This window comes from Camelus dromedarius, chromosome X (assembly GCF_036321535.1).
Source record: "Camelus dromedarius isolate mCamDro1 chromosome X, mCamDro1.pat, whole genome shotgun sequence".
NCBI lineage: Eukaryota > Metazoa > Chordata > Mammalia > Artiodactyla > Camelidae > Camelus > Camelus dromedarius.
This window is the reverse complement of record NC_087472.1, coordinates 72511040-72528706: the sequence shown is the minus strand read 5'-3', so window position 1 is coordinate 72528706 and position 17667 is coordinate 72511040. Positions and strand designations below refer to the sequence as shown.

Sequence of the window (17667 nt, the reverse complement as noted above, 5' to 3'; positions counted from 1 at the left end):
ATGTTACATTCATTTTTTCCTTCAATATTTTCCTTATTTTGAAGGACAAAAACTACATATATTTAAAGAATACAATGTGATATTCTATATATTGTGAAATAATTATTAAAATCAAGGTAATTAACACATCCATCACTTCACATAATTAAAAAAGTTTTAAGTCCTACTCTCATGGGGGAAGAGTATAACTCAAGTGGTAGAGCACATGCTTAGCATGCTCAAGGTCCTGGGTTCACTCCACAGTGCCTCCTCTAAAATAAATAAATAAATGAATAAAGCTAATTATACCCCCCCCCAAAGTTTAATTTTAAAAAAAAGAAAAAAACGTTCTATTCTCTTAGCAAGATTCAAGAGTATAACACATATATTTATATGCATTTTAATATATATATTTCAGGTATTATCTATGCTCATCATGCTGTATATTAGATATCGAGAACATATTAACCTTCTAGCTGAAAGTTTGTAGCCTGTGACCAATATATTCTCCTTTCCACAAACCTAGAGTGTCTGATAACCACGATTCTACTCACCGCTTCTATAAGTTCAGCATTTTTGATTCCACACACAGATGAAATCATGCAATATTGGTCTCTCTCTATCTAGATCATTTCAATTACCATAACATGTCATAGAATAACAATGTTAACAAAAATCACAGGATTTTCACTTTTTTCAAGACTTAATAACATTCTAGTATGTGTGTGTATATATATATATATATATATATATATATATACACACACCCATATTTTGTTTTTAATTTTTGGATGGGAGAACAATTTATTTACTTTTTTAATGGAGGTACTAGGGATGGAACATGGTATCTAGTACTTCTAGTGCTAAGCATGCACTCTACCACTTGACCTACATACTTACACTATATTCATCTTTTCCTTCATCAAACAATCGTTCATCTGATACATGGTTTATTTCCATACTGGACTAATGTTAATAATGCTACAATGAACTTGGGAAGGGAAATATATCGTACAGAAAGACAGATTTTAATGGTGGTGAATATAACAGGGATAGCTGAACCATGAACATTCCTTTCCGATTCTTTGAGTAATATACATGATATTTTATCATTTCATTATTTCTGGGCATCTGAGTCAGAAAAAGAGTATAATACTATGGGAGGAAGAAAAAACTTTAAGAAAAAACATTTTTATTATGATTATTCCAAAACAATTGCTGAGTAAAGAAAATGGAGAACGATGTAAAAGGTTTGATAATCATCTCCCCACAATCAAAAGGAAGCACAATAAAAAAGTCTCTTTCTCAGACATACAAACACAAATATGTGCATTCAAAACAACCAAAAATAAATGGAAAGTACCCTATGAAAAATAAAATCAAATATGAACTGCATTTTAAAAAGCAGAGAACGTATGTATCACAGAATAATAGGAATAAAAATAAGGGTCACAGACCACAAAAAGGGACAAGGAGAAATGTTTTCAACTGGACTTTAAAGGAGATACTTAGCCAATTGACATTACCTCAGTTGCTCAAATGTCAACAGCTCAACCCAAGCAGCCTATGTGTAGCTCAGAAGCATTCCTTGTGTAGCTACTGTAAATGAGATCTCTGAGTTGGAGGAGAGTCTGTGCCAGGCCTTCACAGGATCACGGCCTTGTGGGGAGGCCCTGTGTGTGTGTAGGTGTGTGTGTGTGTGTGTGTGTGTGGAGGGGAGAGGTGTGGTGGCCTTCTGAGAACAAAGCCAGACTGAGCCTGCCCAGAGCCAGAGCTTGGAACCCCTCTTGGGGGAGAGCCTCCCGGGCCAAGCTGCCATTTCTGGCTGCCTGGTTGGTCCAGGCCAAGGTGGTGCCTTCAGCCTGAAGCCCCAGGCCTTGAGAGGAAGCAGGGTCCTGCCAAAGGGTGACGTGCAAGTCAGCCAGCCTGGTGTCTTCCAGAGTGGTGGCCGCCACCTGGTCCAGGAGAAGTCGTTTGATTTAAAGCCTCTGGGAGAGTCAGCCTCCCTGCCAGGTGGGTGCCTGTGTCCTTTGCCTTTTCCCTCTCCCAAGAGCAGGGACCAAGCAAAAATAGGGTTGGAGGGAAGGAAGTCGAAGGGCCTGCTGAGCTTCCAGCCCCCTGGTCAGGGGTCATTTTGCCCTGTGCATTTGCTGGTCACCTTGGGTCTTGGTGGCCTGCCGTGTTTCCTCTATTTTTCCTTTCTGTTTTTGTTTTTGCTTTTGCTTTTTTCCTTTCCTTTTCTTCTCTTTCCTCATATTGGCGAGTAAGGGTGTGTTTTGGTTTGATTTTGGTTTTGTTTTCAGCTTGGATGGGGGGCAGGACCAAGTCCTGTTGGGGTGCCCGGGGTGGAGTGGGGTGGGGTGGGGGAGGGGGTAAGCGTTGCGTTGTCATTTGTGGAGCCATACTGCCATCAAGCGGAGATCGTTTCTGTCCAAGGGAGTTGGGCCGGCCCTCCCGCTGGGGGGCCCTCCCAGGAATGGGGAGGAATTGGCCAGCGGGGGTGGGCGGGGAGGTGTCCTGAGGGTGCGCCTGACCAGCGGGCTGCTGGCTGCCCCTTCACCTGTGAGCTGGAGTGGAGACTGGGCCCTGGCTCCCAGGCCGGGGAAGGCCCTCAGCAACCCCAGGGGCAGCCCAAGATGGCTGCCAGTGCGGGTTGCCTGGGACTGCCAAGTGCCAGTGGCGCTGGCGGCCCCAGGACCTGCGAGCCCCTCAGCTCCCGGTGAGGAAAGGCGCCTCCGAGCCCCCAGTGTGGCCCTGCAGGCAGGGCAGCCCGGCGCTCCCCAGCAGCGACAGCAGAGCTGATGCCCCCAGCCCCAGCAGCTTCGGTGGTGACTTGAGGACTCCCTCTGGGTCACAGCCCAGAATGGCTGACGACAGGACCGGAAAGCTCTGCTCCCTGGGCTGGTCGGTGTGGGGCAGCCTGCTGCGTCCAGGGCTCCCAGAGCTCCTGCCTCCCCACAGGGTCTCGCTGGCAGGCGCAGGGCCCTCCAGGCCTCTGAACCCTGGTCAGGGAAGCCCCGGGCTCCTGCAGAGCGCAGACAGTCCCGCACAGCCTCGACTGCCCCTGTGCCTGGCGGAAGACAGGTCGCCGCTGCCTGGGCTTTTCGGATACGCGTTCCGCTGGATGGCACTGTGGCTCCAGAAATGGCAGTCACCCCTTTCCCTGCCCCCACCCAGCCTTCCTCTCCTTCTTTGCTGCTGCCAGACAGAGGAGGGGGTGGGGTGGAGGTGGGGAAACAGTCATCCAGGACCAGAGCAGGAGCAGCATCCAGATCCCAGTTTCCTCATCACTAGACATAGTCCAGCTCACAGAACACCCGTGTCACCTTCAGCTGGGCTCCTTACCAAACTGGCCACTTTGACACAAACCTGCAAGAAGGAGCTAGGCTCCTCCTGACTCTCCTCGAGCTCCGGTTCACTGTGAACACAAGACAGCCCTCCAGAGATCCCACCACTGGGCTTGCACATTCTTCTTTGTGTCTTCACACTCCTCCAGGCCGCTACTTGTCGGCACCGCACCTCTACCCAAGGCAGCACCCTCCCTTCTCCTGAAGGTGTATGCTTCAGTGGGCCAGAGGTGGGGTGGGTCAGAGGCAGGCAGGTCCCCCTGGGGTCCAGAAGTTGTGGACCCCTCCTGTCGAATGGGGTTGTGCCCGGTGTCACAAGGGTCCGGAAGAGGCCACCGCCTACCACCCTCCCTGGAAGCCAGAGCACTCTTTCGTGCCAGGGGTGGGCCTTTTCGGAGGGGGATGGGTCTTCCGGGGAAGAGGAAGGCCACTTTGCCTAGGATAGGTTTGTTCACCAGTCGCTCCTCCGGGGCCTTTCTGCCCATGGGCCTTGGTAGCCGTTCTCCAGGGCTTGAATTCTGCACCAGGAGCCTGAGTAACCACATGTCCTGCCCAAGGATTCCAGGTCTCCAGAGAATTTTCCTCTAGGGGCCAACGGGCGGGGGGTGGGGGGTGGGGTGGGAGTGGGGCGGTGGTGGTGGGTGATGGTGGTGGTGGTGTTGAGAGGGGTGCTGGCGGTTGGGGGGTGCCAGGAGAGATGGAGGGGAGGTGGGGCTTGGGATTCGAAGGTCAGGTGGCAGAAGGAAGGCTGGGGACTTGACCTGGTGTGTAGATGTCTCTGCTTCTCCCCCTAAGCCCTGACACTGGCCTAAGTATTCACCCTACAGCACCTGTGAGATCTTGGTGGGGAAATTACGGATCCCCTCGAACACCCGCCCATGCATCTACCCACACCCACACCCACATACGCATGCCCTCCCTAAACATACCTCACACACCACTTCTGAAGGAGGACTCACCACCTTAAGGGAATGCCCTGTATCCAGGCAACAGTGAACAGGAGGGATTAGGGGCCTTGATACAGAGCAAGTTCGGGTGTGTGGACAGAAGATAAAGGCACAACCTCAAAGTTGAGGGTTTTCTTTTTTGTTTTATTCCGAGACCTTACTGAGAACTCTGGCCAGGGAGACAACCTCTCAGGTAGCTCTGAGGAGAAGTTCTGAAGAGCTATGGGAGCCAGCAGACAGCATTCACAGGAGTTTTTGTGGAAAAGAAGGCGGGGTGGGAAGAGAGAGAGAGAGACAGACAGACAGACAGACAGACAGAGAGAGAGAGAGAGAGAGAGAACAACCTAGAGTGGAGCATCTGAAGATCACTGGTAACCACACAAGTCAGCCGTCTCTAGTTACTGATTTTTAGCGCTTCTCTGTATAGGGGAAGATGCAAGAGTGCGGGCTCATTGACATTATTCCTCCGTGTGTGTATTAACTCTGCAGGGCCAGGATCCTGTTTTTCCCCCTCCTGAATTCCTGTCAGTGGGCACTCTTGGGGCTGGGGGGCAGTCTGAGTGGCTGAAGACTGATGGCTGGCAACAAACTTTGTTTACTGGTTCACCGGCCTGGTGGGCAGCATTCTCAGTGTACCGAAGCTGCAGGCAGCCTATACTGTCCCCAGATGCAAGGGAAAGCGGTGGTCACCGTGGTTGTGACTGTTTAAGGGTGTCAAGCCCCTGCTTCCCAGCATTAGAGAGGGAGACAGAGACAGAGACAGAGAGACAGAGAGAGAGAGGGAGAAAGAGAGAGAGAGAGAGGAGAGAGGAGAGAGAGACTAGACAGACAGAGAGAGAGAGACAGATAAGACGGGGAGAGAGAGGACCGAGCCCGTGACCGAGACCGAGACCGAGACCGAGACCGAGACCGAGACCGAGACCGGAGACATGTGGAAGGATTTCCTAAGGCCCTGTCCAGTTTCTTCAGGCTTTCTTTGTTCCTTAAAGGGGTCTTCCTAGGTGTGTAGACCGAATGGAATGGAGCTTCAGAGGAACAAACATCCAGATCCCAGGGGCCTTTCCCACACTCAGAAGCAGCTTGAGTCAGCATTGAGGACTGGCTGTTCCGCACAATCTTCCAGGCCAAGCTATCCCAGGAAGTAGGCTGGCATTTTTGATTGGTGAGGGAAAAACAAACAGACAGACAGACAAACAGGCCGAACGCAACCCACGAAAAGAAAAGTCAGCGCTGTCCTGTCGGGGAGGGCCTGAGGTGCATTTTTCCCGGACATTAAGCATGAGGGCTCATCTGACACGTAGTTGGGGACCAGGCAGGAAGAACGGAGGGCGTGGGTCAGGACCAGCAAAGTGCTTGAATCCCCATTCTCGGTATCAGGCGGTGGTTATTTGTTCACCCTTCCCATGCATCGTTTCACACCTTCCCCTGCATCGGCCCGCGCTTACATTCCTGAACCGGGGCTCCTAATGCCCACGCACACGCGCACACACACACACTCGGACTGGGACAGAGAAGTCAGGGAATCCGATTCAGGTAAAGACATCCGCAGCGGCCCCCACACCAGCGCACGGCCTCTTCTTCCTACCGGCCTCAGTGCACGAGATGGTTGCCCGTCCTTGCTTGTTACCCTGTGCTTCCTCCTTGCCCCTTTCTGCTTGTCTGCGCCCTTCCCAGTTGGGCGCTACTGCATGGCAAAAGAGGCCTTGCTCTGGTCAGGGTTCGACCCCTTGTCTAAGTGACTGAGACCTTACCTTGGCCGGTGGCTCTTCCCCTAGGGGGCGCCAGCTGCTTCCACCGGCCCACTTGGGACACGGTGCACTGGAGATCAGTCATTTTTCACCTCTGCTACAATCCTTCCTTCGCTTCCAATTTGTCCTGTCCACTGTCAGCTCTTGACTTTCACTCACTTCCTGACTGTCAGTCCTCCAGGTGTGGACGCCCCTCCGGCCCGGAAGGCAGGCTTGGCCGGGTGCCTGGGGGCATCCACCGGGACAATAAGCTTACTTTGCCAGTGGAAGTGAAAATGACCCGCGTGGGTTGGGGAAGTCAGGCCCATCCCCTCCGGATCATGCCCGAATTGTCACCTGGGGATTCTCTCATCCCTCTCCTGTCCCTCACCTTCCCCTTTTAAGCTGCCGTTCCCAGGGTCCCCTTAACCCTCTCTGTGCCCTGTGTGCGTGCCCCTGGCTGTTTGCTACTTCCCACCACGTGTCCGTTACATAACCCGGCGTCAGGGTGTGGCCGCGCCTCTCCTTTTCCCCTCTGAATGCCGCGCAGTCCTACTCCTGTTGGTTCAGAACCCTCGATGGCACCCGGGAGGGACCCCCTGGACAAGGGGTGGCCTGTGGGCGTGTCCGTCCTCAGTTCTGTAGGCAGGTTGTGTCTCCTGGTCACTCCTGTGTGTGTGATGTAAGACCCAGTGCGGGGCCGTTGCACTGGATCCAACACAGCATTGAGGGCGGCACTGGAAAGTGGTGGTGACCTAGTGCTTCCCTCTTTTCCTTTCTACCCTTAGCTGGCCTGGTGTCCTAAGGGTCCACCCTCTGCCTTCTGCTCTTTGCGTGGGAGGGGGCGGCGTAGGAGGATGGGGGCGCAGGCCTAGGAGAAGGCACTAGAGGTTCAGGTACCCCTCGTCCCCTTCTCCCACCAGTGGTGGAGATCCTTCACGTCCTTCCAAACAATTGTCAAAAAGGGAACATAAACAAAAGCAAAGACGATCCAGGAGTTAACTTTGCAACGAAGGCGAGTCATGAACTCATTCCTGGCAGGTGTTCTCTTTATGGAAGCTCCTGAAGTGTAAACTTGAGTCAGTAGGAGCCTCCTCAACTCGTGCCCCCGTTGGTTTCCTTTGGTTCCCATTGCCAGTGGCTGGAACACAACAAGAGAGATTGCCCTCTATAGGTACAGGCTGTCGCCTCTGTTTCCACAAGCCCGGGGGCTTGCACCGGTGGGGCGAGCGCTCACAGGACCGGGTCCTCAACACCCACGCCCACAGCCACCCCGGGGTACCCATGGCCACACAGGCACACAGACAGGGAAGCACCGAACACGGGCATGCTCGCAGGTACATACGTGTGCACGCGCGCCCCCTGTGTCTCTCTCTCTCTCTTTCTCTCTGTGTCTCTCTGTGTCTCTCTCTATGTCTCTCTCTCTCTCTCCCCTTTCCCCCTCTCTCTCTCTCCCCTTTCCCCCCCCCTCCCCTTTCCCTCTCTCTCACTACACACTCTGACACAACCACAAGCACGCTGACAGACTGTCACGTGGGCTTTCATAAATACACAACGCAACCCTGTGACTCCTCCCCCCACCACACACCCTTGCCAGCCCTCAGAATGGGTGAAACACGCATTCCCAGATGCGCTCTCAAAAAGGGGCAGGCAGCCATTCTTAGGTCCCTGAGTTGGTCCCATGTCAACAGGTGAACCCAAGCAGCCTGTGTAAACCCGAAGCCTCCCTTGTCTAGCTAAGGCAAATGAGGCCTCCAAGTTGGAAGAGAGTCTGTGCCAGGCCTTCACAGGATCACGGCCTTGTGGGGAGGCCCTGTATGTGTGTGTGTGTGTGTGGTGTGTGTGTGTGTGTGTGTGTGTGTGTGTGTGTGTGTGGAGGGGAGAGGTGTGGTGGCCTTCTGAGAACAAAGCCAGACTGAGCCTGCCCAGAGCCAGAGCTTGGAACCCCTCTTGGGGGAGAGCCTCCCGGGCCAAGCTGCCATTTCTGGCTGCCTGGTTGGTCCAGGCCAAGGTGGTGCCTTCAGCCTGAAGCCCCAGGCCTTGAGAGGAAGCAGGGTCCTGCCAAAGGGTGACGTGCAAGTCAGCCAGCCTGGTGTCTTCCAGAGTGGTGGCCGCCACCTGGTCCAGGAGAAGTCGTTTGATTTAAAGCCTCTGGGAGAGTCAGCCTCCCTGCCAGGTGGGTGCCTGTGTCCTTTGCCTTTTCCCTCTCCCAAGAGCAGGGACCAAGCAAAAATAGGGTTGGAGGGAAGGAAGTCGAAGGGCCTGCTGAGCTTCCAGCCCCCTGGTCAGGGGTCATTTTGCCCTGTGCATTTGCTGGTCACCTTGGGTCTTGGTGGCCTGCCGTGTTTCCTCTATTTTTCCTTTCTGTTTTTGTTTTTGCTTTTGCTTTTTTCCTTTCCTTTTCTTCTCTTTCCTCATATTGGCGAGTAAGGGTGTGTTTTGGTTTGATTTTGGTTTTGTTTTCAGCTTGGATGGGGGGCAGGACCAAGTCCTGTTGGGGTGCCCGGGGTGGAGTGGGGTGGGGTGGGGGAGGGGGTAAGCGTTGCGTTGTCATTTGTGGAGCCATACTGCCATCAAGCGGAGATCGTTTCTGTCCAAGGGAGTTGGGCCGGCCCTCCCGCTGGGGGGCCCTCCCAGGAATGGGGAGGAATTGGCCAGCGGGGGTGGGCGGGGAGGTGTCCTGAGGGTGCGCCTGACCAGCGGGCTGCTGGCTGCCCCTTCACCTGTGAGCTGGAGTGGAGACTGGGCCCTGGCTCCCAGGCCGGGGAAGGCCCTCAGCAACCCCAGGGGCAGCCCAAGATGGCTGCCAGTGCGGGTTGCCTGGGACTGCCAAGTGCCAGTGGCGCTGGCGGCCCCAGGACCTGCGAGCCCCTCAGCTCCCGGTGAGGAAAGGCGCCTCCGAGCCCCCAGTGTGGCCCTGCAGGCAGGGCAGCCCGGCGCTCCCCAGCAGCGACAGCAGAGCTGATGCCCCCAGCCCCAGCAGCTTCGGTGGTGACTTGAGGACTCCCTCTGGGTCACAGCCCAGAATGGCTGACGACAGGACCGGAAAGCTCTGCTCCCTGGGCTGGTCGGTGTGGGGCAGCCTGCTGCGTCCAGGGCTCCCAGAGCTCCTGCCTCCCCACAGGGTCTCGCTGGCAGGCGCAGGGCCCTCCAGGCCTCTGAACCCTGGTCAGGGAAGCCCCGGGCTCCTGCAGAGCGCAGACAGTCCCGCACAGCCTCGACTGCCCCTGTGCCTGGCGGAAGACAGGTCGCCGCTGCCTGGGCTTTTCGGATACGCGTTCCGCTGGATGGCACTGTGGCTCCAGAAATGGCAGTCACCCCTTTCCCTGCCCCCACCCAGCCTTCCTCTCCTTCTTTGCTGCTGCCAGACAGAGGAGGGGGTGGGGTGGAGGTGGGGAAACAGTCATCCAGGACCAGAGCAGGAGCAGCATCCAGATCCCAGTTTCCTCATCACTAGACATAGTCCAGCTCACAGAACACCCGTGTCACCTTCAGCTGGGCTCCTTACCAAACTGGCCACTTTGACACAAACCTGCAAGAAGGAGCTAGGCTCCTCCTGACTCTCCTCGAGCTCCGGTTCACTGTGAACACAAGACAGCCCTCCAGAGATCCCACCACTGGGCTTGCACATTCTTCTTTGTGTCTTCACACTCCTCCAGGCCGCTACTTGTCGGCACCGCACCTCTACCCAAGGCAGCACCCTCCCTTCTCCTGAAGGTGTATGCTTCAGTGGGCCAGAGGTGGGGTGGGTCAGAGGCAGGCAGGTCCCCCTGGGGTCCAGAAGTTGTGGACCCCTCCTGTCGAATGGGGTTGTGCCCGGTGTCACAAGGGTCCGGAAGAGGCCACCGCCTACCACCCTCCCTGGAAGCCAGAGCACTCTTTCGTGCCAGGGGTGGGCCTTTTCGGAGGGGGATGGGTCTTCCGGGGAAGAGGAAGGCCACTTTGCCTAGGATAGGTTTGTTCACCAGTCGCTCCTCCGGGGCCTTTCTGCCCATGGGCCTTGGTAGCCGTTCTCCAGGGCTTGAATTCTGCACCAGGAGCCTGAGTAACCACATGTCCTGCCCAAGGATTCCAGGTCTCCAGAGAATTTTCCTCTAGGGGCCAACGGGCGGGGGGTGGGGGGTGGGGTGGGAGTGGGGCGGTGGTGGTGGGTGATGGTGGTGGTGGTGTTGAGAGGGGTGCTGGCGGTTGGGGGGTGCCAGGAGAGATGGAGGGGAGGTGGGGCTTGGGATTCGAAGGTCAGGTGGCAGAAGGAAGGCTGGGGACTTGACCTGGTGTGTAGATGTCTCTGCTTCTCCCCCTAAGCCCTGACACTGGCCTAAGTATTCACCCTACAGCACCTGTGAGATCTTGGTGGGGAAATTACGGATCCCCTCGAACACCCGCCCATGCATCTACCCACACCCACACCCACATACGCATGCCCTCCCTAAACATACCTCACACACCACTTCTGAAGGAGGACTCACCACCTTAAGGGAATGCCCTGTATCCAGGCAACAGTGAACAGGAGGGATTAGGGGCCTTGATACAGAGCAAGTTCGGGTGTGTGGACAGAAGATAAAGGCACAACCTCAAAGTTGAGGGTTTTCTTTTTTGTTTTATTCCGAGACCTTACTGAGAACTCTGGCCAGGGAGACAACCTCTCAGGTAGCTCTGAGGAGAAGTTCTGAAGAGCTATGGGAGCCAGCAGACAGCATTCACAGGAGTTTTTGTGGAAAAGAAGGCGGGGTGGGAAGAGAGAGAGAGAGACAGACAGACAGACAGACAGACAGAGAGAGAGAGAGAGAGAGAGAGAACAAAAGAACCTAGAGTGGAGCATCTGAAGATCACTGGTAACCACACAAGTCAGCCGTCTCTAGTTACTGATTTTTAGCGCTTCTCTGTATAGGGGAAGATGCAAGAGTGCGGGCTCATTGACATTATTCCTCCGTGTGTGTATTAACTCTGCAGGGCCAGGATCCTGTTTTTCCCCCTCCTGAATTCCTGTCAGTGGGCACTCTTGGGGCTGGGGGGCAGTCTGAGTGGCTGAAGACTGATGGCTGGCAACAAACTTTGTTTACTGGTTCACCGGCCTGGTGGGCAGCATTCTCAGTGTACCGAAGCTGCAGGCAGCCTATACTGTCCCCAGATGCAAGGGAAAGCGGTGGTCACCGTGGTTGTGACTGTTTAAGGGTGTCAAGCCCCTGCTTCCCAGCATTAGAGAGGGAGACAGAGACAGAGACAGAGAGACAGAGAGAGAGAGGGAGAAAGAGAGAGAGAGAGAGGAGAGAGGAGAGAGAGACTAGACAGACAGAGAGAGAGAGACAGATAAGACGGGGAGAGAGAGGACCGAGCCCGTGACCGAGACCGAGACCGAGACCGAGACCGAGACCGAGACCGGAGACATGTGGAAGGATTTCCTAAGGCCCTGTCCAGTTTCTTCAGGCTTTCTTTGTTCCTTAAAGGGGTCTTCCTAGGTGTGTAGACCGAATGGAATGGAGCTTCAGAGGAACAAACATCCAGATCCCAGGGGCCTTTCCCACACTCAGAAGCAGCTTGAGTCAGCATTGAGGACTGGCTGTTCCGCACAATCTTCCAGGCCAAGCTATCCCAGGAAGTAGGCTGGCATTTTTGATTGGTGAGGGAAAAACAAACAGACAGACAGACAAACAGGCCGAACGCAACCCACGAAAAGAAAAGTCAGCGCTGTCCTGTCGGGGAGGGCCTGAGGTGCATTTTTCCCGGACATTAAGCATGAGGGCTCATCTGACACGTAGTTGGGGACCAGGCAGGAAGAACGGAGGGCGTGGGTCAGGACCAGCAAAGTGCTTGAATCCCCATTCTCGGTATCAGGCGGTGGTTATTTGTTCACCCTTCCCATGCATCGTTTCACACCTTCCCCTGCATCGGCCCGCGCTTACATTCCTGAACCGGGGCTCCTAATGCCCACGCACACGCGCACACACACACACTCGGACTGGGACAGAGAAGTCAGGGAATCCGATTCAGGTAAAGACATCCGCAGCGGCCCCCACACCAGCGCACGGCCTCTTCTTCCTACCGGCCTCAGTGCACGAGATGGTTGCCCGTCCTTGCTTGTTACCCTGTGCTTCCTCCTTGCCCCTTTCTGCTTGTCTGCGCCCTTCCCAGTTGGGCGCTACTGCATGGCAAAAGAGGCCTTGCTCTGGTCAGGGTTCGACCCCTTGTCTAAGTGACTGAGACCTTACCTTGGCCGGTGGCTCTTCCCCTAGGGGGCGCCAGCTGCTTCCACCGGCCCACTTGGGACACGGTGCACTGGAGATCAGTCATTTTTCACCTCTGCTACAATCCTTCCTTCGCTTCCAATTTGTCCTGTCCACTGTCAGCTCTTGACTTTCACTCACTTCCTGACTGTCAGTCCTCCAGGTGTGGACGCCCCTCCGGCCCGGAAGGCAGGCTTGGCCGGGTGCCTGGGGGCATCCACCGGGACAATAAGCTTACTTTGCCAGTGGAAGTGAAAATGACCCGCGTGGGTTGGGGAAGTCAGGCCCATCCCCTCCGGATCATGCCCGAATTGTCACCTGGGGATTCTCTCATCCCTCTCCTGTCCCTCACCTTCCCCTTTTAAGCTGCCGTTCCCAGGGTCCCCTTAACCCTCTCTGTGCCCTGTGTGCGTGCCCCTGGCTGTTTGCTACTTCCCACCACGTGTCCGTTACATAACCCGGCGTCAGGGTGTGGCCGCGCCTCTCCTTTTCCCCTCTGAATGCCGCGCAGTCCTACTCCTGTTGGTTCAGAACCCTCGATGGCACCCGGGAGGGACCCCCTGGACAAGGGGTGGCCTGTGGGCGTGTCCGTCCTCAGTTCTGTAGGCAGGTTGTGTCTCCTGGTCACTCCTGTGTGTGTGATGTAAGACCCAGTGCGGGGCCGTTGCACTGGATCCAACACAGCATTGAGGGCGGCACTGGAAAGTGGTGGTGACCTAGTGCTTCCCTCTTTTCCTTTCTACCCTTAGCTGGCCTGGTGTCCTAAGGGTCCACCCTCTGCCTTCTGCTCTTTGCGTGGGAGGGGGCGGCGTAGGAGGATGGGGGCGCAGGCCTAGGAGAAGGCACTAGAGGTTCAGGTACCCCTCGTCCCCTTCTCCCACCAGTGGTGGAGATCCTTCACGTCCTTCCAAACAATTGTCAAAAAGGGAACATAAACAAAAGCAAAGACGATCCAGGAGTTAACTTTGCAACGAAGGCGAGTCATGAACTCATTCCTGGCAGGTGTTCTCTTTATGGAAGCTCCTGAAGTGTAAACTTGAGTCAGTAGGAGCCTCCTCAACTCGTGCCCCCGTTGGTTTCCTTTGGTTCCCATTGCCAGTGGCTGGAACACAACAAGAGAGATTGCCCTCTATAGGTACAGGCTGTCGCCTCTGTTTCCACAAGCCCGGGGGCTTGCACCGGTGGGGCGAGCGCTCACAGGACCGGGTCCTCAACACCCACGCCCACAGCCACCCCGGGGTACCCATGGCCACACAGGCACACAGACAGGGAAGCACCGAACACGGGCATGCTCGCAGGTACATACGTGTGCACGCGCGCCCCCTGTGTCTCTCTCTCTCTCTTTCTCTCTGTGTCTCTCTGTGTCCTCTCTCTATGTCTCTCTCTCTCTCTCCCCTTTTCCCCCTCTCTCTCTCTCCCCTTTCCCCCCCCTCCCCTTTCCCTCTCTCTCACTACACACTCTGACACAACCACAAGCACACTGACAGACTGTCACGTGGGCTTTCATAAATACACAACGCAACCCTGTGACTCCTCCCCCCACCACACACCCTTGCCAGCCCTCAGAATGGGTGAAACACGCATTCCCAGATGCGCTCTCAAAAAGGGGCAGGCAGCCATTCTTAGGTCCCTGAGTTGGTCCCATGTCAACAGGTGAACCCAAGCAGCCTGTGTAAACCCGAAGCCTCCCTTGTCTAGCTAAGGCAAATGAGGCCTCCAAGTTGGAAGAGAGTCTGTGCCAGGCCTTCACAGGATCACGGCCTTGTGGGGAGGCCCTGTATGTGTGTGTGTGTGTGTGGTGTGTGTGTGTGTGTGTGTGTGTGTGTGTGTGTGTGTGTGTGTGGAGGGGAGAGGTGTGGTGGCCTTCTGAGAACAAAGCCAGACTGAGCCTGCCCAGAGCCAGAGCTTGGAACCCCTCTTGGGGGAGAGCCTCCCGGGCCAAGCTGCCATTTCTGGCTGCCTGGTTGGTCCAGGCCAAGGTGGTGCCTTCAGCCTGAAGCCCCAGGCCTTGAGAGGAAGCAGGGTCCTGCCAAAGGGTGACGTGCAAGTCAGCCAGCCTGGTGTCTTCCAGAGTGGTGGCCGCCACCTGGTCCAGGAGAAGTCGTTTGATTTAAAGCCTCTGGGAGAGTCAGCCTCCCTGCCAGGTGGGTGCCTGTGTCCTTTGCCTTTTCCCTCTCCAAGAGCAGGGACCAAGCAAAAATAGGGTTGGAGGGAAGGAAGTCGAAGGGCCTGCTGAGCTTCCAGCCCCCTGGTCAGGGGTCATTTTGCCCTGTGCATTTGCTGGTCACCTTGGGTCTTGGTGGCCTGCCGTGTTTCCTCTATTTTTCCTTTCTGTTTTTGTTTTTGCTTTTGCTTTTTTCCTTTCCTTTTCTTCTCTTTCCTCATATTGGCGAGTAAGGGTGTGTTTTGGTTTGATTTTGGTTTTGTTTTCAGCTTGGATGGGGGGCAGGACCAAGTCCTGTTGGGGTGCCCGGGGTGGAGTGGGGTGGGGTGGGGGAGGGGGTAAGCGTTGCGTTGTCATTTGTGGAGCCATACTGCCATCAAGCGGAGATCGTTTCTGTCCAAGGGAGTTGGGCCGGCCCTCCCGCTGGGGGGCCCTCCCAGGAATGGGGAGGAATTGGCCAGCGGGGGTGGGCGGGGAGGTGTCCTGAGGGTGCGCCTGACCAGCGGGCTGCTGGCTGCCCCTTCACCTGTGAGCTGGAGTGGAGACTGGGCCCTGGCTCCCAGGCCGGGGAAGGCCCTCAGCAACCCCAGGGGCAGCCCAAGATGGCTGCCAGTGCGGGTTGCCTGGGACTGCCAAGTGCCAGTGGCGCTGGCGGCCCCAGGACCTGCGAGCCCCTCAGCTCCCGGTGAGGAAAGGCGCCTCCGAGCCCCCAGTGTGGCCCTGCAGGCAGGGCAGCCCGGCGCTCCCCAGCAGCGACAGCAGAGCTGATGCCCCCAGCCCCAGCAGCTTCGGTGGTGACTTGAGGACTCCCTCTGGGTCACAGCCCAGAATGGCTGACGACAGGACCGGAAAGCTCTGCTCCCTGGGCTGGTCGGTGTGGGGCAGCCTGCTGCGTCCAGGGCTCCCAGAGCTCCTGCCTCCCCACAGGGTCTCGCTGGCAGGCGCAGGGCCCTCCAGGCCTCTGAACCCTGGTCAGGGAAGCCCCGGGCTCCTGCAGAGCCGCAGACAGTCCCGCACAGCCTCGACTGCCCCTGTGCCTGGCGGAAGACAGGTCGCCGCTGCCTGGGCTTTTCGGATACGCGTTCCGCTGGATGGCACTGTGGCTCCAGAAATGGCAGTCACCCCTTTCCCTGCCCCCACCCAGCCTTCCTCTCCTTCTTTGCTGCTGCCAGACAGAGGAGGGGGTGGGGTGGAGGTGGGGAAACAGTCATCCAGGACCAGAGCAGGAGCAGCATCCAGATCCCAGTTTCCTCATCACTAGACATAGTCCAGCTCACAGAACACCCGTGTCACCTTCAGCTGGGCTCCTTACCAAACTGGCCACTTTGACACAAACCTGCAAGAAGGAGCTAGGCTCCTCCTGACTCTCCTCGAGCTCCGGTTCACTGTGAACACAAGACAGCCCTCCAGAGATCCCACCACTGGGCTTGCACATTCTTCTTTGTGTCTTCACACTCCTCCAGGCCGCTACTTGTCGGCACCGCACCTCTACCCAAGGCAGCACCCTCCCTTCTCCTGAAGGTGTATGCTTCAGTGGGCCAGAGGTGGGGTGGGTCAGAGGCAGGCAGGTCCCCCTGGGGTCCAGAAGTTGTGGACCCCTCCTGTCGAATGGGGTTGTGCCCGGTGTCACAAGGGTCCGGAAGAGGCCACCGCCTACCACCCTCCCTGGAAGCCAGAGCACTCTTTCGTGCCAGGGGTGGGCCTTTTCGGAGGGGGATGGGTCTTCCGGGGAAGAGGAAGGCCACTTTGCCTAGGATAGGTTTGTTCACCAGTCGCTCCTCCGGGGCCTTTCTGCCCATGGGCCTTGGTAGCCGTTCTCCAGGGCTTGAATTCTGCACCAGGAGCCTGAGTAACCACATGTCCTGCCCAAGGATTCCAGGTCTCCAGAGAATTTTCCTCTAGGGGCCAACGGGCGGGGGGTGGGGGGTGGGGTGGGAGTGGGGCGGTGGTGGTGGGTGATGGTGGTGGTGGTGTTGAGAGGGGTGCTGGCGGTTGGGGGGTGCCAGGAGAGATGGAGGGGAGGTGGGGCTTGGGATTCGAAGGTCAGGTGGCAGAAGGAAGGCTGGGGACTTGACCTGGTGTGTAGATGTCTCTGCTTCTCCCCCTAAGCCCTGACACTGGCCTAAGTATTCACCCTACAGCACCTGTGAGATCTTGGTGGGGAAATTACGGATCCCCTCGAACACCCGCCCATGCATCTACCCACACCCACACCCACATACGCATGCCCTCCCTAAACATACCTCACACACCACTTCTGAAGGAGGACTCACCACCTTAAGGGAATGCCCTGTATCCAGGCAACAGTGAACAGGAGGGATTAGGGGCCTTGATACAGAGCAAGTTCGGGTGTGTGGACAGAAGATAAAGGCACAACCTCAAAGTTGAGGGTTTTCTTTTTTGTTTTATTCCGAGACCTTACTGAGAACTCTGGCCAGGGAGACAACCTCTCAGGTAGCTCTGAGGAGAAGTTCTGAAGAGCTATGGGAGCCAGCAGACAGCATTCACAGGAGTTTTTGTGGAAAAGAAGGCGGGGTGGGAAGAGAGAGAGAGAGACAGACAGACAGACAGACAGACAGAGAGAGAGAGAGAGAGAGAGAGAACAAAAGAACCTAGAGTGGAGCATCTGAAGATCACTGGTAACCACACAAGTCAGCCGTCTCTAGTTACTGATTTTTAGCGCTTCTCTGTATAGGGGAAGATGCAAGAGTGCGGGCTCATTGACATTATTCCTCCGTGTGTGTATTAACTCTGCAGGGCCAGGATCCTGTTTTTCCCCCTCCTGAATTCTGTCAGTGGGCACTCTTGGGGCTGGGGGCAGTCTGAGTGGCTGAAGACTGATGGCTGGCAACAAACTTTGTTTACTGGTTCACCGGCCTGGTGGGCAGCATTCTCAGTGTACCGAAGCTGCAGGCAGCCTATACTGTCCCCAGATGCAAGGGAAAGCGGTGGTCACCGTGGTTGTGACTGTTTAAGGGTGTCAAGCCCCTGCTTCCCAGCATTAGAGAGGGAGACAGAGACAGAGACAGAGAGACAGAGAGAGAGAGGGAGAAAGAGAGAGAGAGAGAGGAGAGAGGAGAGAGAGACTAGACAGACAGAGAGAGAGAGACAGATAAGACGGGGAGAGAGAGGACCGAGCCCGTGACCGAGACCGAGACCGAGACCGAGACCGAGACCGAGACCGAGACCGGAGACATGTGGAAGGATTTCCTAAGGCCCTGTCCAGTTTCTTCAGGCTTTCTTTGTTCCTTAAAGGGGTCTTACGCAGCGCTCGACTGT

General features: G+C 55.9%; 2 long non-coding RNA genes across 4 annotated transcripts in view; one reads left to right on the top strand and one right to left on the bottom strand.

Annotated features, from left to right (window-relative positions):
- NBDY (negative regulator of P-body association) overlaps positions 1 to 17667 on the top strand; it is a 196077-nt gene that overhangs the window by 20230 nt on the left and 158180 nt on the right. The gene's annotated exons all lie outside the window — the stretch shown is intronic.
- LOC135320233 (uncharacterized) overlaps positions 10519 to 17667 on the bottom strand; it is a 37443-nt gene continuing 30294 nt past the window's right edge. Inside the window, exon 6 of the long non-coding RNA XR_010379484.1 lies at positions 10519 to 13326. This is a non-coding gene — a long non-coding RNA (uncharacterized LOC135320233). The remainder of the gene's footprint in view (positions 13327 to 17667) is intronic.